The sequence below is a fragment of the Mytilus galloprovincialis genome, chromosome 14, assembly GCF_965363235.1.
Source record: "Mytilus galloprovincialis chromosome 14, xbMytGall1.hap1.1, whole genome shotgun sequence".
Classification (NCBI taxonomy): Eukaryota; Metazoa; Mollusca; class Bivalvia; order Mytilida; family Mytilidae; genus Mytilus; species Mytilus galloprovincialis.
Window position 1 is genome coordinate 18,446,675 of NC_134851.1, and position 22,963 is coordinate 18,469,637.

The window sequence follows — 22,963 nt, forward strand, 5'->3', positions numbered from 1 at the left end:
AGACAGACGAATGAAAAACTGCACACGGACTCATTCAAACGTACATTCTTATAGCATAGCACTAAGTTCTTACATAAAAACAGAATATAACGTACATTATTAAATCAAAAGATAAGGTACATTCTTGTTATATACCACTAGAAACCATATGATAACATAGCATTTTAACTTTAATCAGACGAATGAGAAGCTGTACAATTACTCAATAAACTGTAGATTAGACTGGAACCGTATTCTGATATGTTTGCAAAGCTGTGCCCTCTCTCATTCAGATGCATTTGAGACAAGCTTGGGATCTCAGGCAGATGTTTGGGAAAGCTCCACCCTAAGCCATACAGACACATATGTTGTATCCTTTCTCAATCTTATGTATGAGATGGTGTATTCTTACTTATTTCGTTAAAAATGTCGCAAGATACATTCTTATAGCATAGCACTAAGAACATATTTATAACATGACATAAGACACATTTTGAACTTGATAGCTTTAATACTTAGACAGATGAATGAAAAACTGCATACGTACTCATTCAAACGTACATTCTTATAGCATAGAACTAAGTCCTTACTTCAAAACAGAATATAAGGTATATTATTATATCAAAAGAGTATGACATTCTTGTTAGATACCACTAGAAACCATATGATAACATAGCATTTTAACCTTAATCAGACGAATGAGAAGCTGTACAATTACTCAATAAACTGTAGATTAGACTGGAACCACATTCTGATATGTTTTCAAAGCTGTGTCCTTACTAATTCAGATGGATTTGAGTAAAGCTTGGGATCTCAGGCAGATGTTTGAGAAAGCTTCACCCTAAGCCATACAGCCACATATGATGTATCCTTTCTCAATCTTATGTATGAGACGGTGTATTTCTTACTTATTTCGTTAAAGATTTCGCAAGATACATTCTTATAGCATAGCACTAAGTACATATTTATAACATAACATAAGACACTTTTCTGAACTTGATAGCTTTAATACTCAGACAGACGAATGAAAAACTGCACACGGACTCATTCAAACGTACATTCTTATAGCATAGCACTAAGTTCTTACATAAAAACAGAATATAAGGTACATTATTATATCAAAAGATAAGGTACATTCTTGTTATATACCACTAGAAACCATATGATAACATAGCATTTTAACTTTAATCAGACGAATGAGAAGCTGTACAATTACTCAATAAACTGTAGATTAGACTGGAACCGTATTCTGATATGTTTGCAAAGCTGTGCCCTCTTTCATTTAGATGCATTTGATACAAGCTTGATCTCAGGCAGATGTTTGGGAAAGCTCCACCCTAAGCCATACAGACACATATGATGTATCCTTTCTCAATCTTATGTATGAGACGGTGTATTCTTACTTATTTCGTTAAAAATGTCGCAAGATACATTCTTATAGCATAGCACTAAGAACATATTTATAACATGACATAAGACACATTTTGAACTTGATAGCTTTAATACTCAGACAGATGAATGAAAAACTGCATACGTGCTCATTCAAACGTACATTCTTATAGCATAGAACTAAGTCCTTACTTCAAAACAGAATATAAGGTATATTATTATATCAAAAGAGTATGACATTCTTGTTAGATACCACTAGAAACCATATGATAACATAGCATTTTAACCTTAATCAGACGAATGAGAAGCTGTACAATTACTCAATAAACTGTAGATTAGACTGGAACCACATTCTGATATGTTTTCAAAGCTGTGTCCTTACTCATTCAGACGGATTTGAGTAAAGCTTGGGATATCAGGCAGATGTTTGAAAAAGCTTCACCCTAAGCCATACAGCCACATATGATGTATCCTTTCTCAATCTTATGTATGAGACGGTGTATTTCTTACTTATTTCGTTAAAGATTTCGCAAGATACATTCTTATAGCATAGCACTAAGTACATATTTATAACATAACATAAGACACATTCTGAACTTGATAGCTTTAATACTCAGACAGACGAATGAAAAACTGCACACGGACTCATTAAAACGTACATTCTTATAGCATAGCACTAAGTACATATTTATAACATAACATAAGACACATTCTGAACTTGATAGCTTTAATACTCAGACAGACGAATGAAAAACTGCACACGGACTCATTAAAACGTACATTCTTATAGCATAGCACTAAGTTCTTACATAAAAACAAAATATAAGGTACATTATTATATCAAAGGAGAAGGTACATTCTTGTTATATACCACTAGAAACCATATGATAACATAGCATTTTAACTTTAATCAGACGAATGAGAAGCTGTACAATTACTCAATAAACTGTAGATTAGACTGGAACCGTATTCTGATATGTTTGCAAAGCTGTGCCCTCTCTCATTCAGATGCATTTGAGACAAGCTTGTGATCTCAGGCAGATGTTTGGGAAAGCTCCACCCTAAGCCATACAGACACATATGATGTATCCTTTCTCAATCTTATGTATGAGACGGTGTATTCTTACTTATTTCGTTAAAAATGTCGCAAGATACATTCTTATAGCATAGCACTAAGAACATATTTATAACATGACATAAGACACATTTTGAACTTAATAGCTTTAATACTTAGACAGATGAATGAAAAACTGCATACGTACTCATTCAAACGTACATTCCTATAGCATAGAACTAAGTCCTTACTTCAAAACAGAATATAAGGTATATTATTATATCAAAAGAGTATGACATTCTTGTTAGATACCACTAGAAACCATATGATAACATAGCATTTTAACCTTAATCAGACGAATGAGAAGCTGTACAATTACTCAATAAACTGTAGATTAGACTGGAACCACATTCTGATATGTTTTCAAAGCTGTGTCCTTACTCATTCAGATGCATTTGAGTAAAGCTTGGGATCTCAGGCAGATGTTTGAGAAAGCTTCACCCTAAGCCATACAGCCACAAATTATGTATCCTTTCTCAATCTTATGTATGAGAAGGTGTATTCTTACTTATTTCGTTAAAGATTTCGCAAGATACATTCTTATAGCATAGCACTAAGTACATATTTATAACATAACATAAGACACATTCTGAACTTTATAGCTTTAATACCCAGACAGATGAATGGAAAACTGCATACGTACTCATTCAAACGTACATTCTTATAGCATAGAACTAAGTCCTTACTTCAAAACAGAATATAAAGTATATTATTATATCAAAAGAGTATGACATTCTTGTTAGATACCACTAGAAACCATATGATAACATAGCATTTTAACCTTAATCAGACGAATGAGAAGCTGTACAATTACTCAATAAACTGTAGATTAGACTGGAACCACATTCTGATATGTTTTCAAAGCTGTGTCCTTACTCATTCAGATGGATTTGAGTAAAGCTTGGGATCTCAGGCAGATGTTTGAGAAAGCTTCACCCTAAGCCATACAGCCACATATGATGTATCCTTTCTCAATCTTATGTATGAGACGGTGTATTTCTTACTTATTTCGTTAAAGATTTCGCAAGATACATTCTTATAGCATAGCACTAAGTACATATTTATAACATAACATAAGACACATTCTGAACTTGATAGCTTTAATACTCAGACAGACGAATGAAAAACTGCACACGGACTCATTCAAACGTACATTCTTATAGCATAGCACTAAGTTCTTACATAAAAACAGAATACAAGGTACATTATTATATCAAAAGATAAGGTACATTCTTGTTATATACCACTAGAAACAATATGATAACATAGCATTTTAACCTTAATCAGACGAATGAGAAGCTGTACAATTACTCAATAAACTAGATTAGACTGGAACCATATTCTGATATGTTTTCAAAGCTGTGTCCTTAATCATTCAGATGGATTTGAGCAAAGCTTGGGATCTCAGGCAGATGTTTGAGAAAGCTTCACCCTAAGCCATACAGACACATATGATGTACTAGTATCCTTTCTCAATCTTATGTATAAGACGGTTTATCCCCGGCTTAGTATATATCTAGGTTTTGATTGGTTAACGCACGTCGTTACAAAACGCATAGCATTGGTTGTTGCTAACTCATATCCCGGACGTTGCTAACCATAATCCCGGGGAACTTCACGCAAGTTTTCCATAGTTCCATGATTGCTCCTTGTGAAATGTTGAATTCTGTAGATTATCCATGAAGTTTGTAATTAAATATTTAATTCATTAACGATTTTGTCCTATTATGCCGATCATTAACACTCATTTCATTAAATGCATCACTTGACTGCCACATTTTCAGGGAATGGGACTACTGACTATGCAAATTATCCACGTTGACGTCACACCATCTTTTGCGTAAAGCTCACAATATTTAGCGCCAAATTTGAATCAATCCAGTTTCTCTGTCTCCGTATTAAAAACGTCTTATATTTGACTACCTGCTTTGGTAGAACCCTACACCCCGTAAAAAATATTTAAAATTTCCAAATTTCAATAAAACGTTTTTAGATAATGAAAAAAACGTTGTTTTCACGATACACTTTGTACCCGAATTTCCAGAAAACTCGCCTTATTCGGACTAACACCGGGGATAAATACGTTATCTACGTTCATATCCATAGATATGGATATTTTAGCACCCTTCAGTACCCTGTTCACCCTTCGGCTACACCTCACGGTGTACTGGGGTAATTCAGGGTGTTAAAATACCCATATCTACGGATATGAACGTAGATAACTTATAGTATTCTTAATTATTTCGTTAAAGATTTCGCAAGATACATTCTTAAAGCATAGCACTAAGTAAATATTTATAACATCACATAAGACACATTCTGAACTTTATAACTTTAATACTCAGACAGATGAATGAAAAACTGCACACGTACTCATTCAAACGTACATTCTTATAGCATAGCACTAAGTTCTTACTTAAAAACAGAATATAAGGTACATTATTATATCACCAGATTAAGTACATTCTTGTTAGATACCACTAAAAACCATATCATAACATAGCATTTTAACCTTAATCAGACGAATGAGAAGCTGTACAATTACTCAATCAACTGTACATTAGACTGGAACCATATTCTGATATGTTTTCAAAGCTTTGCCCTTACTCATTTAGATGCATTTGAGACAAGCTTGGGATCTCAGGCAGATGTTTGAGAAAGCTCCACCCTAAGCCATACAGACACATATGATGTATCCTTTCTCAATCTTATGTATGAGACGGTGTATTTTTACTTATTTCGTTAAAGATGTCGCAAGATACATTCTTATAGCATAGCACTAAGTACATATTTAACACCACACAAGACACATTCTGAACTATATAGCTTTAATACTCAGACTGATGAATAGAAAACCTGTACAATTACTAAATAAAACATACATTATTATAGCATAGTACTAAGTTCTCACTTAAAAACAACACTAGGTACATTATATTGACATATTAAGTACATTCTTGCTAGGTACCACTAGATAAAATATAATCAGATAATATTTAGACCTTGTTCAGATGATTAAGAAGCTGTACAATTACTCAATAAACTGTAGATTAGACTGAAACCACATTCTGATATGCAAAGCTGTGCCTTTACTCATTCAGATTCATTTGAGACAAACTGTGGATCTCAAGCAGATGTTTGAGAAATTCACCCTAAAAGAGTGACGGACGATACCAGTGTGAAAGTCAAACTCATAAATCGAACATAAACTGACAACGACATGTCTAAAAATGAAAAGGACAAACAGACAAACAATAGTAGTCATGACACAGCATTGAAAACTAAAGAATAAACAACACGAATCCCACCAAAAACTAGGGGTGATCTTAAGTGCTCCAGAAGGGTAAGCAGATCCTGCTCCACATGTGGCACCCGTCGTGTTGCTTATGCGATAACAAATCCGGTCATTCGGTAGGTCACATTTATGAAAGAAAAAGGGATTGTTGTTACGACTTAAGGAACATATCCGACATCATTTGTGAAACGGTTATTCCATAACGGTCATCCAACTCGTGATGGCGTCCGTAAAATTTTCTAAGAGATGATTTCAACTTCACCATTTGGAACTCTTGATTTAATAGCTTCATTGTGAGCAACAACCCTCGATCAAGAAAATCTTGATAGGAAATGCAAGTATGGGAATATCGTATCAATTATATACAGCGTGTGCAGGTGCTGGTGCAATGTTTCTACTTAGAAATGGTCATACAGACACATATGGTGTATCCTTTCTCAATCTTATGTATGAGAAGGTGTGTTCTTACTTATTTCGTTAAGGATTTTGCAAGATACATTCATATAGCATGTATAGCATAACACTAAGTACATTATTATAGTAATCCCCAAGGGTGACTGGGGTATAGAAATATGGTCACTTGGTCTTCTCCCGACCGGCAGTAAAACGCTTGCCGAAGTGGGGCGTCCGTTTGGCTGTGCGGGATGTATCAAGTTCGCAGTCACGTCCGGTCAGAAGGGGGACGTTAAATCCGATGCCTCGTGTAAAGAGAGTGCCACGCTCTTTGTACGTTAAGAACCCTTGCAACAATTCTTTGAGGGGTCCGTAGGTGGCCTGTTGCAAGGCCAAATTTCTGTCCCTATCCAAAATACCCTCATTTTCCAGTGGCAGTCCAAATTTCCCCGACCATCATCCTAGATGGCCTCTATTGCAACAACCTACCTATTGTATTTATTGTGAACTTGTTCTCGTCCTGAATATGCATGAAATATTTGCCACTGGACGTTAAGCAACCAACAATCAATCAATCATTATTATAGTAAGCACTAAGTTCATTATTATATCATAACACTAGGTACATTCTTATAAAAGAGGGACGAAAGATACCAAAGGGACAGTCAAACTCATAAATCTAAAACAAACTGACAACGCCATGGCTAAAAATGAAAAAGACAAACAGAAAAACAATAGTACACATGACACAACATAGAAAACTAAAGAATAAACAACCCGAACCCCACCAAAATCTAGGGGTGATCTCAGGTGCTCCGGAAGGGTAAGCAGATCCTGCTCCACATGTGGCACCCGTCGTGTTGCTTATGTGATTACAAATCCGGTAAATAGTATAATTCGGTATATAGCACAAGACACATTCTGAACTGTATAGCTTTAGTACTCAATCATATAAACACACAAACTGTACAAGTACTCAATAAAACGTATATTCTTAAAGCAAAGTACTTAGGCTGTGTTCACATTGTCCTAAACTCGGTGTTGTGTAGCATTATAGGTGAAATGTCAATAATACAGGAGTCAACATTGTGCTATAATCCTAACCACTTGAAAAATAACGTGCAAACATGTAACAAAGAAGCACAAAATGGCATACAGACTGAGCATTTTAGTTAATATAAAAGACAAGAATAAACAAATTTACCATGATAGTACTATAACACAATGGCGGGATGTATAAGTACAGAGCCACGTCATATATGTAACGAAGTTGCAACTCACCCAATCCACCTTAAATTTCACCGGTCAAATGTCATATAGCTTCTGAAAACCATTTCACATCTGGTCACACGCACTTTTTCCTTATTTGTAAGTTCTGAAAACAATGCACGTAATCCATCTATTCCATTTCTTGCAATAGACAACTTTAAATGTGACAACCTTGAATTTGAATGCGCAGTTTTCAAAGCTGTTGCTTTTGATACAGCTTTACAGTTAATATCCTTACTGAATGTTTTCAAATTACCTTGCTGAATGTGATATTATGCGGATAGACCTGTGATGTTATCAGATAATAACATTCCCTTGTGATGTACAATTAATAATTCTGAACAACAATCTAGTGTCCTCCAGGTTTCTTCAGGAAGTGTGTCTGCAGCTTTGGCATCAAGTTATCTAGATCGGACTTCAGGTCTAAATATTTTCAGTCTTTTTTTATGACAGGTGAATTTGGCTCTTTGTTTTAGGTATTTGTGTTATATAACTCTGTTAATTTGGTAATCATACAATCCTCGGATCTTCTTGTTTGGCTTTGGGCGTTCCTGATAGCGGTAAATCATGAAAAAATAAAATCAGGAACATTTCTATTTTTTTTGTATCCAGTTGAATCATCATCCCTAGCAAGTGCGGATATTGGGACATTATGTTTATTTAAATCTCTTATTATCTGGACAACCATGTTAGGCTCCATATAAATATGAACTTGTTTTCAAGTTAGATAAGTTTGAATGGTAAAAAAGCAGTCGAAATTTACAGACGACACGTGCACAGACATCACCATAAAATTATTTGAAAGTAAAATTTGCAATCATATAAAAACCAATATATGAACTCGTTTTCAAGTTAGATAAGTTTGAATGATAAAAAAAGCCGTCGAAAAATATCACATTCAGCAAAGTTTGAATGCTGATCCAGTCCAGTTTTAGAACACTTGTTTTTATTCTTTTAACTTCTGCGTTTCTGTAAGCAATGGTACAAACTCTGCAATCCCAATTTCCCAAGGTATGATGCAATACTTGTCCAGTCTTTTGGTCGATTAGTAATGCCACTCCTGAAATCAAAATCTTCAGTCGACGACACGCGCACAGACATCACCATAACATTATTTGTAAGAAGAAATATAATTATTTCATTATCAGTCTCCAGAAATTAGAACGTTAAATTTTGAGATCTGCGAGCATAAGAAGAGCAACCAATATGTTTTCAGAGCGACCTTCAAAAATAATAAATTCAGAGATCTTCAAAATTGAAGAAGAAAATTTGAATAGTAAGATTTATGTATAGAGAGAAGAAAACTGCGTCCGGCTTAACCTAAAAATCAAGCAGAATTTCAGAACATGGAATGATATTGGTGTTGTTACAAACAAAGATGATGAATTTGTATTGTGTAACTTCCCACAAAGCGGGAAAATTATATTAAGATGCGAGGCTATTTTCTGTGTACAATGTCAGAAATTTTTTTTACTGATGGTACCTAGTCAATCATTTAGTTGTATATAAAAATAAATAAAATTGGCGCAAATGATACATGTACTTATAGTTTTGAAAATTAGGTGGCGCAATTAAGTTGTGGCGCAAATGAGTAATTTTTTGGCGCAAAAAGATGTCACCGAAAGCACATGTCTAATGTTTCTGTTTTGAATGGAAGGCTGTTACATGTACACTACTCATACTCACTCCATTGAGTATTTTGTATATAAAAAAGAAGTAACATCGAGACCTAATGGGTGACTTTTTTTTTATTATTGGTTCACAATTATGTGATTCATTGTCAGAGTTCGTATATATCATACATTAACATACATGAAGAGAAATATATTTATTTGTAAAAATGAACTTTTAAGAATTATTTTCTGAAGATTTATAGAACTCAACGGAATATAACCTCTTGCAACTCAACCAATTTGGTAAAGTCTGTAAAGGGCTTTTCATGCGTGCAAATAAAGTAGGTAGTGGACATAATAAAATTAACGGTACCAATTTTCTTGCACCAGATGCGCATTTCGACAATACATGTCTCTTCAGTGATGCTCGTGGCCAAAATATTTGAAATCCAAAGCTTAATATATAAAAGTTGAGACTATAATCCAAAGTGTCTTTATTTTGTCTTCTTTTTCCTTTTTCCTAACACAGGACAAAAGAGGCCGCCAGACTGAGAGGAACTACAACTTCCAGGTGACTCAATTTTTTTTCTTTTTGTTTCTCCTCCTCACAGTTCCTGTGTGAATGGCTTTTCCAATGAGCTATTATAATATATTTTTTCTGAAAGCACTTGTTTCTATGAACATAGAACAATTTCTGTGCCAAATCAGGGTAGTTTTTACACGTTTGGCATATTATGGTTTTTGTTTTGATTCATTAACCTTCCCGTCATCGTCCGTATGAACGGCATATTTTAGCCAAAGGAATTCCTCTTCCCAGATCGGTAAATAAGTTCTCTGTCTTTTAACTTAATATTTAAGCTGTTATTCTTTTTTTCTTTTCTTTACACTCTTCTTCGTCTTTTGTTGTTGTTTTTTTCCCAGATGTAGTGACACCAAAAGGTCCATGATGAGTGTATCGGAGTGGTTTGTTTATAAAACTTCCGTCTCATTCAATATAATAATTTTAACCTCCAAGCTTAGTTCCGCACCTTTAAAGTGAACAAGATTTTTAAAACTTCTATCAGGATGAATTACTTAATATGTGGAGTCGTGTGTAATACTGATTCAAATTATTATGTCAATACATCCTACATTACTTTGATTTACTTGAAAATTAAATAAACTTGTGTGACTTGAAATTGTTAATAAAGTGACTTTAAATTTGCATCTATAGTCACTGTGGGTTTTTTTTTTTTCGAGAATAGAAATATCATTGTCACCTAGAGACTTCTACAAGCCGAAAAAAAACCTTACTTATGAATAGAGTGTATGCGGAATTTGATTTTTATAATAAAGCAGCCACTAAATTTTGAAATGTAGGCCTTTCATCCAATCGATCCCCGGCTGAATCAAAGTACAAACATATTCGACAAAAGGGAGGATTTTTCGTTCCTTATTGTTAATTTTTCTTTCTTTTTTTATTTTGGACGGTGGTGTTCTTTCTGCGCCATCTTATGCATCACACCTCGTTCGCTATGCCCGTGTCTGTTGTGACGTTCCGGATTATAATGAACGTAATCTACGTATAACTGGTAAGCTATCAAGTCAGGGATTTCGTTTCCAAATTAATTAATTTGTTTCTTTTTTTTTATATATTTAATGTCTTTTTGTAGTAGGGATGTATAGGTACCCTGCCACGTACACTCTGCGTTTTTGTAGATATATTTCTGCTTTGTTTCGATCTTTCGAGTTTATCCATTTTTGTTGGCGCACCTTCAAACTTGTTTAACCCCGCCACATTCTGTATGTACTTGTCCCAAGAATTGGATTTCATTTTATTAATCTAAATCCTATTTTTAATTGATATTAAAATGTATTTAAAACCCATTCAAGAGAGAATCAACGATATAGCCTTCCAGAAGCTAGAGACTGACATCGATCAAAATAAAAAAATAAACTTTTTAAATTTACTATATAAACCAAAGAGAAGACCGTCGTATGTTGTTCAAAGCAAATCCATATGTGATAGATCAACATTATGTAGATTACGGTTTCGTGCTCATACTTTATCTATTGAAAGAGGGCGATATCTAAAAAATACTAAAGCAGAGTAGGGTACAAATGTATGTCTTTGCTGCAACAATGGAAACATTGAAGATGAACTACACTTTCTTTTAAAATGTTCCTCCTATAACTATGGGAGAGATAACCTCATTAAAAAATTAAATAATGTTCTGTTGAACAACAACTTACCTTCTTTATCATATAACCTGCTTATATCAATTCTAAATAGTAATTCCCCAACTATATTAAAAATTGTTGTCAACCATTTGAAATAATGCTTGTTGAGGAGAAACTCATTATTAAAAGGTACTTGATTTCTGTAATAATGTATATGCTTCTCTTTTATTTTTATATATTTCTCTCGTAATTATCCACTGTCACTCCTTCATTGTATATATGTTATTGTAGTTTGTCTTTAATTTGTTGCCATAACCATTTATTGTCAATGCGTTAGTGCTAATAAAGTTTTGTTTTTTTATCTTATCTTGTCTTATAATATTCTGAATTTCTGGTCTTCAGATACGTTCATGCTGTGAAGACAAAAAAACAAACATTTGACTAAATTTTTTTATTGGTAAACTATATGTGCTGGCTACGTACATGTACATTGTAGGGGTGTCTATAACGAGATAAACTACGTCACGTTAATTTTTAGGAGCAACGCAATTCAGTGTCGGATCATGTGGGGGGAGGGGTAGGGGGTCGGTGTTATTGAGTTGGACCTCCCCGCATCTTTTATCCTGGGTTGGGAACCCCTCTCCTTTTTGAAATTGCCCCTGCAATCGTCATAATCACACCTTGCTTTTCCGATAAATTCGTCACGTCTTAAATGCTTTCCACTATTTTCACCTTTTATAATTTCATTATGAAGAAATTTCACTTTCAATATGCAATAAACAATTTTTTGTGTCTATTGAAACATTTCAATTGTAGCATATCAATTTGAAAACATAGTTTGATTGCATCATTTACCAGAAATTAAATTTTATATTATCATACAATAAGTGTGGACACAAATCAGTGTGGATAGTATGTTTGGAGGTTTGATAGTTTTTGCATGAACCCCCTGCTTATATATTGGCGAGTTTTGGATGTGTCTATGGGCTACTCGATATCTTTCGGCCGGAAGTCAGAATAAAATTCTCGGAACGAATTGAAATTCTTCTATCGTTTATACAAGTAGTTATCTTTGTCTCTGATACGGTCCCTTGGGCTCTATAGCTAGGCTACCACATTTAGCACATTGTAACAATCAAAGTAAATTTGGAAAGTAAAACAATTAAGACTAAGTTGTTTAAATATAAAATACAAGTTGCTTTCTGTAAAAAAAAAAAAAAAAAGCAATACATTAACCTAAGACCGCTGACAGGTCACCAAAATATTGTTGCTGAATTTGTGTTTGCTTTGACGTGGAATAATTTACTTTGAATAGAAGAAGCCAGTTGAAAGTATGTATTTACAACGACTGTTTGAATATACATTTTTAATTTCAACTATTTTATTCATTACTTGGGAATGTACATAGTTTTCCGATGATAACCCTTTTGCAAATCCCAATTTCTACAAACCGGATGACTTATGCAAATTGCACAAACCTATCGCAATTTAAATTTATGCACTAAGTAATCTGGAATTCTGGATGCATTTATTTTATCTATATCATATCTTTTATTTTGTTTCCTGTTTGGATGCCTTCATATTCTTAACTCCGCGTTATTGAAGCTGTCTGTACTCATGGTAGATGTTGTAAAGATGATCGGAATCTAAAGTCCAATTCCATGTGTGTTGAAACATGTGGCATACAATTAATCGGGACCTTACATAAAAAGTTATGTTGGTCTCATAAAACATCTAAAATTTTACGAATTTTCTAATTTTACTTAAATCAATTCAAACATTCTACATGGAAATGTAGTTTTGCCGAAGAATAGCTTAATTTCGAAGTTTTACGAATACTTGAACACACTTTTAAAATAACCAATATATAAAACTTTATGTGGATATAAAAAGATACCAGAATTAAATTGATGTACACAAGATGTGAGTTAAGTCTACAAAAAGCATCAGTGACGCTCGAATGAAAAAAGTTAAAAGGCAAAATAACTTCCAAAGTTAATGAAGCTATTCCTTGGGAAGACAATCCTTAGCTTATCGAAAAGGTCAAAGTTTATAATAGGAAAGTGACTGAAAAAAGAAACAAAAGAGAAACAGCTAGAGGTCGGAATACTGTTAGCAATGATGACCGTGCTTGAACACATGCCAAGCCCTTCTGTCGTATACTGAATTAAGATAAGAAAACCAAATATGCGCTTTCACGAGTGAAATAAATATTAATGCATGCACATGGTATATTAGAGCTTGTAACAGTAAATAGAAAGTATACGCACTGATACTAAGGAAATTAATACGCATTTCCGTAATCACATTTGTTAATCTAATAGTTGAATTCCGATTTCGAATGTCAAAGTATCTACATCAAATGTGTTGACTCCAGATTCATCGACATTTTATCCAGATTTATTTAGAACGCAAACCGATAGTGTGCGTTTGAAAAAAGTAAAATCACAAAAATCCTGAACTCAGAGGTAAATCAAATCGGAAAGTCCCTAATCACATGGCAAAATAAATGACAAAACACATAAAAAACGAATGGACAAGAACTGTCATATTCCTGACTTGGTACCTGTAGGCATTTCAAATGTAGAAAATGGTGGATTAAACCTGGTTTCATAGCGCTAAACCTCTCACTTTGTTGACAGTCTCATCAAGTTCCGTTGTTTTTACAATGATGCGTGAACTATATTCAAATTTCAAATTTATATTCAAATTTATTTTCTGTATAGTATAATGAAAGTAATAATTTTTTGTGTTTGTAGGATGTTAAGCAGTGTTAGAAAGTGGTGCAAATTAAAAAAACAAAGTTTTCCGTATGGGCCAGGGAACACAATTTGAATAGATTTGAACACATCTAACTGTTAAGTTATAATTTCAAGTTAACGAGATGAATAGCTCCATATCGAGATGCTAAGCAAAAACTAACGAGAATATTCAATTGATAATATATTTTATTTAACAAAGAAAGATATCCATGATGTTTATTCACATTGTACCCCTGGATAAGCTGTTAAAGTATATGATGGTAGTTCTTCAGCAAATCATTTCATGTCGGTCACTGCATTAAACCACAAGATTTAGTCTAATGGGGAAAAAATCATCTGCAAAATAATGTCAAAATCTTAAAACATGATAACAGATATAAGGACATGTTAATAAAGGTGTGCTCCTATTTGGGAGCACCTTCTCGTGATAGAACAATATCCAAACATTTTTTTAAATGTACGCGAAGCTAACCTACATATATGAAGCATTTGGAAATAATATAGAATTTCCAATAAAAAATTGTTGTCAGAAAATTAATGTGCTTTATATTATATTTTATATTATGGCAATCACGAAAAGAAGCGTGCAACGAAAATCAATGGAGTGATTTAAAAACAAATTGAAATGCCAGTATTTATCCATATACCATGTCTTGTAACATATTAATAACGTTTTCTTAATGTATAATAAAAACTATGTGAATGAATGATTAATCTTTTGAAATGATGAAAATTTGTTATGCCGTTGCCTTTAAAACTGGACTACTGTGAATTCATGTATTTTTGTGGACACAAATGTTCGTGTACAGACGGAACATTGTACACTCGTAGATATTTGAATTAATAATTTTGAATCTACATACAATCTTATAGAAAGTTTGTGTGTTGATGAACATTTAAATTCATGTTGTTGAAAGCCTTACGATTGCCAATAATTTATTACATCTACTTGGTGTATTAAATTACTTACTGTCTAGTCACATGACTGTTATCAACCAACTATTTAGCTGTAATAGTTACATATACTTTTTGTGTATTCACATGACTGTTATCAACCAATCACTTAGCTTTTATAGTAACATATATGCATGAACTTACTGTGTAGTCACATGACTGTTATCAACCAATCACTTATTTATCGTCATTGTTGTTGTTGGACAGAAGGAATGGAACGATCAGCAGAAGAAGAACTAAAAAAGAAAAGAAAAATTGAACAAACAAATTAAACAACACATTGTACTCCCACGTCCAACTTTCAGGCGAATATCTTTTCTAAAAATTGCAACACTCATCAACAGTGATCTTATTTCAAAATGTGTGTACAAAAACATTTTTGCCTTGTAAACAATAATGAACGCCATTAAGTTTTGCTGTTCAATTTCGGTTTTCATATCAATTTCATTCGGTCATTTTTGCCTTGTAAACAATTTTGAACGCAATTAAGGTGTTTTAGAAATATGATAAATCACATACATTCCTTTATTTTGTTTAATAAAATTGAGAATGGAAATGGGATATGTGCCAAAGAGACAACAACCCGACCAGAGAGCAGACAACAGCAGAAGGTCACCAACAGGTCTTCAATGCAACGAGAAATTCTCGCACCCGGAGGCGTCCCTCAGCTGGCCCCTAAACACCTGATTTCCTTACTTAATTTTACTTGTTCAGCTCGTACGTTTTGTAAACATGTATATGATTTATAAGTTCTGTTATCCGTTTCACTACATTATATAAGTTACTCCCATCCTAATTATGACTGGAATAGTTGCAAATGATATAGATTTTACACAATACTTACTAAGTCCTTCACTACCGCCGCCGAAGAGTCCGCCACCACCACCTCCGAGAAGTCCACCGCCGAGACCGGAATCGAGACCACCATATCCACCTCCAATACCACCTCCGATACCGCCGTATCCTGCTCCCATTATTGGTACTTGGTATGGCATATAGGTAATTGTTTCATCAACAAAACCTCCCTTCTTTCCGTAACCAGAATAACCTTTTTTGCCATATCCCGAACTTTGGTGTCCATAGCCAGAGTAACCTCCCTTGCCGTATCCGCCATAACTTCCGTATCCACCATAACTTCCATATCCGGACTGTCCATATCCACCCCCGTATCCACCGCCGTATCCGACTCCTCCATAACTACTTCCGTAGCTAGATCCGTATCCTGAATTACCGTACCCGGTAGCACTGATTCCTTTCATGCCACAAAGGCAAACCAATACAGCAACTGTGGCGATAGCTAATTTCATTCTGCAATATTTTAAAACGTTTACAGAAATGGCTAAACAGTCAGAAACCGTGACAAAATGCATCAAACAAAAACAACAAACTAGAACTTTTCCATTGAAGAAAATTATTCTTACTAACGAAAGACCAAATGCTGTCTTTACGAAAACACGAAGTGTTTTAGGATTAAAAACCCAAACATGTTTTACTTATAAACCTTGATTTTTTAAAAAAAGATATGGTTGAACTTTGGAAAGACTCGTCGCACCAGTTGCCGCTAAATTACCTCTAAAATTTGAGTAAAACGAATCTCCTTACAAATAATTTTTTTATATATATTATATGATTTTATTCATTTTTTGAGACTATGAGATGCCACTAGTTTTTGAAAATTCTCGACTGGCCTACTGTTTTCAAATACTTTTGTATGCCTTAATTATCATAAAACTGCCAATCCCTCCCCTTTATTGCTTTGAATATTTTGAATTTCAAAGTGATTATTATTTTTCTACTTGAAACAAATATTTATCAAATAAGTTTGAATTATTATTCATTACCTGTCTGTTGTTCTGAGGACTCGAGAGTGACATATACCGAGACCGTAGTCCGTTTTTATACCAATCAACTACTTCCTACTATGTAATGAGATACGCAACAAGTGCGCATGTATTACATGTAACTCGCCAAAGATTATGTTAATGTTTATATTAGCACATACATGTAGCAGTTTAGATCAAACATTCCTCTGGTTCATGGCCTTTTTACTTTTTTGTCAATTTTTAAGTTCCTGAATATGTAATTTTTATATACATCAAAAAATATATGAAATGTGTGGCATATACATGATATAGATCTTTTCGAAAGGGCGAACAAATTTATTTTCAGTGAATAATGTAATGTTTGTCTAGAATATATTTACAACGAAAGATTGTCAAATTCAAACACTATTATCAAACCTTCATTGCTATTGAATACAGTCATGTAGAATGCAATTGATTATATTGGTGACTAGAAAAGTAAATGATAAATGTAAATCATTGATAAACATAAAAAAAATGTAGATTTCTAAAATGTTGTAAAATTCATTTCCGTAGAACTTGAAACAAGCGGTTGGTGTATTCATAGTTGTCTCATTTCGATTCGTTTTATGGATACATTTTGTAAATAGTAGCGAATCATTAAGAAAAAATGATAAAGAATATAGAATATGCAAATAAATGAAGAAATTATAATAGAAACCAATAGGGTGCATGCTGAAATATAAAGAATAGAGAATAATAGGGTGTTTAAATACTAAAATAGAGAATTAATAGGGTGCGTAAATACTGAGGATAGAGAATAATACGGTTCGAAAATACTAAGGATAGAGAATAATACGGTGCTGAAATACTAAAGATAGAGAATAATACGGTGCGAAAATACTAAGGATAGAGAATAATACGGTGCGAAAATACTAAGGATAGAGAATAATACGGTGCTGAAATACTAAGGATAGAGAATAATACGGTGTGGAAATACTAAGGATAGAGAATAATAGGGTGTTAAAATACTAAGGATAGAGAATAATACGGTGTTAAAATACTAAGGATAGAGAATAATACGGTGCGGAAATACTAAGGATAGAGAATAATACGGTGCTGAAATACTAAAGATAGAGAATAATACGGTGCGGAAATACTAAGGATAGAGAATAATACGGTGCTGAAATACTAAAGATAGAGAATAATACGGTGCTGAAATACTAAGGATAGAGAATAATACGGTGCTGAAATACTAAAGATAGAGAATAATACGTTGCGGAAATACTAAGGATAGAGAATAATACGGTGCTGAAATAATAAAGATAGAGAATAATACGGTGCTGAAATACTAAGGATAGAGAATAATGCGGTGCGGAAATACTAAGGATAGAGAATAATACGGTGCTGAAATACTAAGGATAGAGAATAATACGGTGCGGAAATACTAAGGATAGAGAATAATACGGTGCGGAAATACTAAACATAGAGAATAATACGGTGCTGAAATACTAAGGATAGAGAATAATACGGTGCTGAAATACTAAAGATAGAGAATAATACGTTGCTGAAATACTAAAGATAGAGAATAATACGGTGCTGAAATACTAAGGATAGAGAATAATACGGTGTGGAAATACTAAGGATAGAGAATAATCTTGTATAGGGTGTTAAAATACTAAGGATAGAGAATAATACGGTGTTAAAATACTAAGGATAGAGAATAATAGGGAGCGGAAATACTAAGGATAGAGAATAATAGGGTGCGGAAATACTAAGGATAGAGAATAATACGGTGTTAAAATACTAAGGATAGAGAATAATAGGGAGCGGAAATACTAAGGATAGAGAATAATACGGTGCGGAAATACTAAGGATGGAGAATAATACGGTGTTAAAATACTAAGGATAGAGAATAATAGGGTGCGGAAATGTTAAGAATAGATAATAATAGGGTGCGGAAATACTAAGAATAGAGAATAATACGGTGTTAAAATACTAAGGATAGAGAATAATACGGTGTTAAAATACTAAGGATAGAGAATAATAGGGTGTTAAAATACTAAGGATAGAGAATAATACGGTATTAAAATACTAAGGATAGAGAATAATACGGTGTTAAAATACTAAGGATAGAGAATAATACGGTGTTTAAATACTAAGGATAGAGAATAATACGGTGTTAAAATACTAAGGATCGAGAATAATACCTTGTTAAAATACTAAGGATCGAGAATAATACGGTGTTAACATACTAAGGATAGAGAATAATACGGTGTTAAAATACTAAGGATGGAGAATAATACGGTGCGGAAATACTAAGGATAAAGAATAATACGGTGTTAAAATACTAAGGATCGAGAATAATACGGTGCGGAAATACTAAGGATAGAGAATAATACGGTGTTAAAATATCAAAAATAGAGAATTAATACGGTGCGGAATTATTAAGAATGGAGAATAGAGGGGTACGGAAATATTAAGAATAGAGAATTAATACGGTGCGGAAATATTAAGAATAGAGAATAATCATAATATCTTTGTGTTCTTGGAGCACGCGGCTGTGTATGAAAGGAATTATTCATTTCTGGAGAACAGGGAACAAACGGTGAATCCATAAGAATTGTCTAATTACAACATTTTAGTTTGTGGGATATTAAAATGCAATTTTACCGCCATGGGGCTTATAATTACATGATTTTGTAATAATTTACATGTCCATGTAAAACGTAATACTATGTAATTACATTATCAACCTTCAAGTCATTTTTTTAAGAAAAGAAATCGTAAGGCATTTTTGTTTTATTTTTATCTATAACAGTTAAACTTTACCTGAAACCTTAGAAAAATACCAATGGCATGGACAGATATATATACTTTCTTTGATAGTTCTCCCGATTAAACGACAAAATCAGAAGAAAAAAAATATTCGGGTAACCCAGACATATTACAAATAATTTGGATACGTTGATAGACAGAACGAAACTTTTATAACTGGAACATTTACGTTTTGACAGAGTTCTTAATTAGCTTTTCAATTGGTCGATTTAAAGTTGGAAACTAGTTCCTCTTGTGTTCTATCTGTTTCATGAATAGTCAAGTTGTGCAAACCGAAATTGTAATTATAAACCACATACACGTCCTGCACTGGACTAGACTTAAGAATAAGAAAGCAATATGTTTTACCCATAATAATGATTGATAAAATTGCAACTTTTTGCAGCGTGTTTTAAAAAGATCACATATTTTATGATGGTATGACACTAAACCACTAACAAGAGGGATTGTAAATATTTTTTATATGAGCCGCGTCGGATAGAAATCGACCTTATGCAATTCGACGTCAAACCGAGTAACGTTACGATAAAGTTTCACAAGTTTTCATACAGGTAGTTTCTGACGTTATAAAAAAAAAACATGTCGCTTTCTGACAAAACTACGTTTTTTCAAAAAAATATTGTGGGGACATTTCTGATCGGATTTTAATGTACTAGGTACCAATAGAAGCAGAATTGCCACAGTTATATTTGTTTATTTGGACAGATTTTTGTTGTATAACGTTTTCAATTTTTGGTAATATAACCAGTATTGTTTTTGTTCAAAAATTTCTTATGTATTTCAACGAAATTAAATTGTAAAAACTGTAACGTTTATACATGTTCATAACATGAGAAACAAAGTTAAAGTCGACAAAACTATGACAAATTAAACTAGTATACTTTAGACGATTCTGCGTCTTTTAACTCTGTACTCCAGTCTGGTGAAAATCCAACATAATATATATACTATGCCTTCTCTTTTTTTAGTGGGGTTTTATATGAAATTTGTAAAAAAAAAAAAATATACGGGGAAACCTTACAATTTTAATCTGATTAAATCGAGCCTTTAGCTAACGTATTCCATACATATAGGACAAAACTAGTATATTATTTCTGATAAGTTTAGTAAAAAAATGCCGATATAAATCTTTCACGGAAACCGCTTTATCCGGTCCGACATGAACATTTTCAAATTATCTGATAAAAAAATTCTTCCTGAATCCTGTCCTTTTCTAAATAACATATTTCTCAACCTTAGTATCAGTTTTGGCTAACAGGAATACATTGTTTTGCTAAGGTATGTATTTCCTAATACGTTCTACATATTGAACTATTTTTACGTTCACGATCTATTTTTACATTTTATACAAAGTGAAAGTAACACCAGTCTTAACATGCTTAAACAAATAATTGTATGCAATTCTTAAGCTTAACTAAACTTAAGTAATATTCTGAAAAACTATTTCTGGTAGTATAAAACAAAATTTGTGCTGTATTGCAAAACTTCGCTACACACAGTGAGACACGCAAAAACAAAAATAGGTCAAAAGTTATTCATATCATTGTACCGTTGCATTTTGAACAATCTAAAAAGAAACAACATCACAACTATACAATATTAAACAAAGACCAACCCGTGCTCTATGTGGATTTTGTACTATGTGCGTGCAATTTATCTGTTCATATCTATTCAGAAATTTATAAATGTACGTGTTGCGTGTAATTTAGGTTCAATGACATTTCTATTTAGAAATTGAAAGAAAGAGGGAAACTTTTGCATAATACATGTGTACATGTATTTCGAAAACTAATAACTTTCAAAATAAAACCTTTTAAACCCCCTTTTTTATATCCCGACAACTTTAAAATTAGTATTCGGGCAATAAAATTCCCGATCTATGCATCGGTGGGTCTTACAATTTTGCGTCCGTCCGTCCGTCTGAGTGATTAAGGTAACAATTTTGCGTCCGTCCGTCCGTCTGAGTGATTAAGGTAACAATTTTGAAAGATGTAAGCTGTGATGTCGGATTAATAAATAATAAACCAAAATTTCATCTAAAAAACCCGTTTATTTTGAAATTTGACCTACTATAATTTAAAGAGATAGTATTTGGGATTTTGATCTATATGTTACAAATCACTGTTGAACTATTAAATGTATTATGGCAAAAAGCGCGACAACCAGTCGTATCGAAAAATTCTTTTGGTTCAATTTGTCATTAATTCCATTCCTTTTTAATGTTGTGGTAAATTTCTACCTTATAGCGAGAGCAAGAAATATGTACACTCCAAATATGTTAGTGCATTCGTTAACTCAGAACAACAATATGTTCAACTAGCCGTATTTAAAGAAGTTTGGAATGCATGTGTCCCTCATATTCAATTTATGAAACCAAAGACGGATCTGTGTAAAACGTGCTTTCAGTTGAGGGATGATATTTCCGGATCTATTTCAGAAGACGCGAAATAAGTGAGAACTCAAAAATTAATTGACCATATACAGTCTGCGCGGACGCAGCGTGAATATTATACATTATGTATATGTCGTGTACAAGTTGCGATTTTGTACAGGTTATAACATGTACAAAAATATTGTACATGTTATAACTTGTATAATGCAAAAATACAAGTTATAACATGTACAAAAGTACCTCATACATGTTGTAACCTGTACAAAATATTGCTTAAAAATGGTTTTAACTTGTACAAAATTTAAAATAAATCTTAAAGAAGTAAAATATACATTTAAATTCAACAATGCATAAAGAACAACAATAAATAGGCCATAACGTGTCTTTTTCTGTTGAGGACAATGATCACAAAGTTTCAGAAATATATGTTTCATGACTTATGTTGGCAAAATGTGTTTTCATGTAATTGTATGTTTTATGCAGTCCATCATGGCTTAAACAAGTGTGAAACTATTTACTATTTACTATTTAGCTTGCATTCCTAAATGACAATTACATTAGATACTAGTAACAAAATAATTCCAAAAAATTTAAGAACGATTCCTAATAATTTTGGGAAATACTCCTCCCTCTCGTTTTTATAGCATGCAAAGACTAAAACAATGTCTTATATGCTTACTCCGTAAAAGCAAGAGAGAGCTGAAATAGTTTTCATTGGACCACGCTTCATTATCAATATCTTTGGATCTACTCTTCAACATTTTGGCCTTCAGCATGACTTATGTAAATTTATAACTCAATTTTTGTTTATAAACTGTAAGATCATTGCATGAGGCCGATTGAGACGAATGTCATTTTGATTTTTTAATATAAACATATGTATGTCCTCTACTTTGAAAGCATGTATTTCTAGCCTTTGGATGTTGTCTGCTGCATGGGCGGGTTGTTGTCTTTTAGCTTTTAGACACATACCTCATTTCAATTCCCAATTGTATATGTCTTT

General features: G+C 33.1%; 1 long non-coding RNA gene across 1 annotated transcript; it reads right to left on the bottom strand.

The window, feature by feature from the left end:
• Positions 1–14,155: 14,155 nt before the first annotated feature.
• LOC143058451 (uncharacterized) lies at positions 14,156–16,874 on the bottom strand. The gene is made up of 4 exons (XR_012973067.1): positions 16,770–16,874; positions 15,773–16,236; positions 15,073–15,164; positions 14,156–14,310 (listed from the first exon to the last, which is right to left on the bottom strand). It is a non-coding gene; the product is annotated as an uncharacterized LOC143058451 (long non-coding RNA).
• Positions 16,875–22,963: the final 6,089 nt, after the last annotated feature.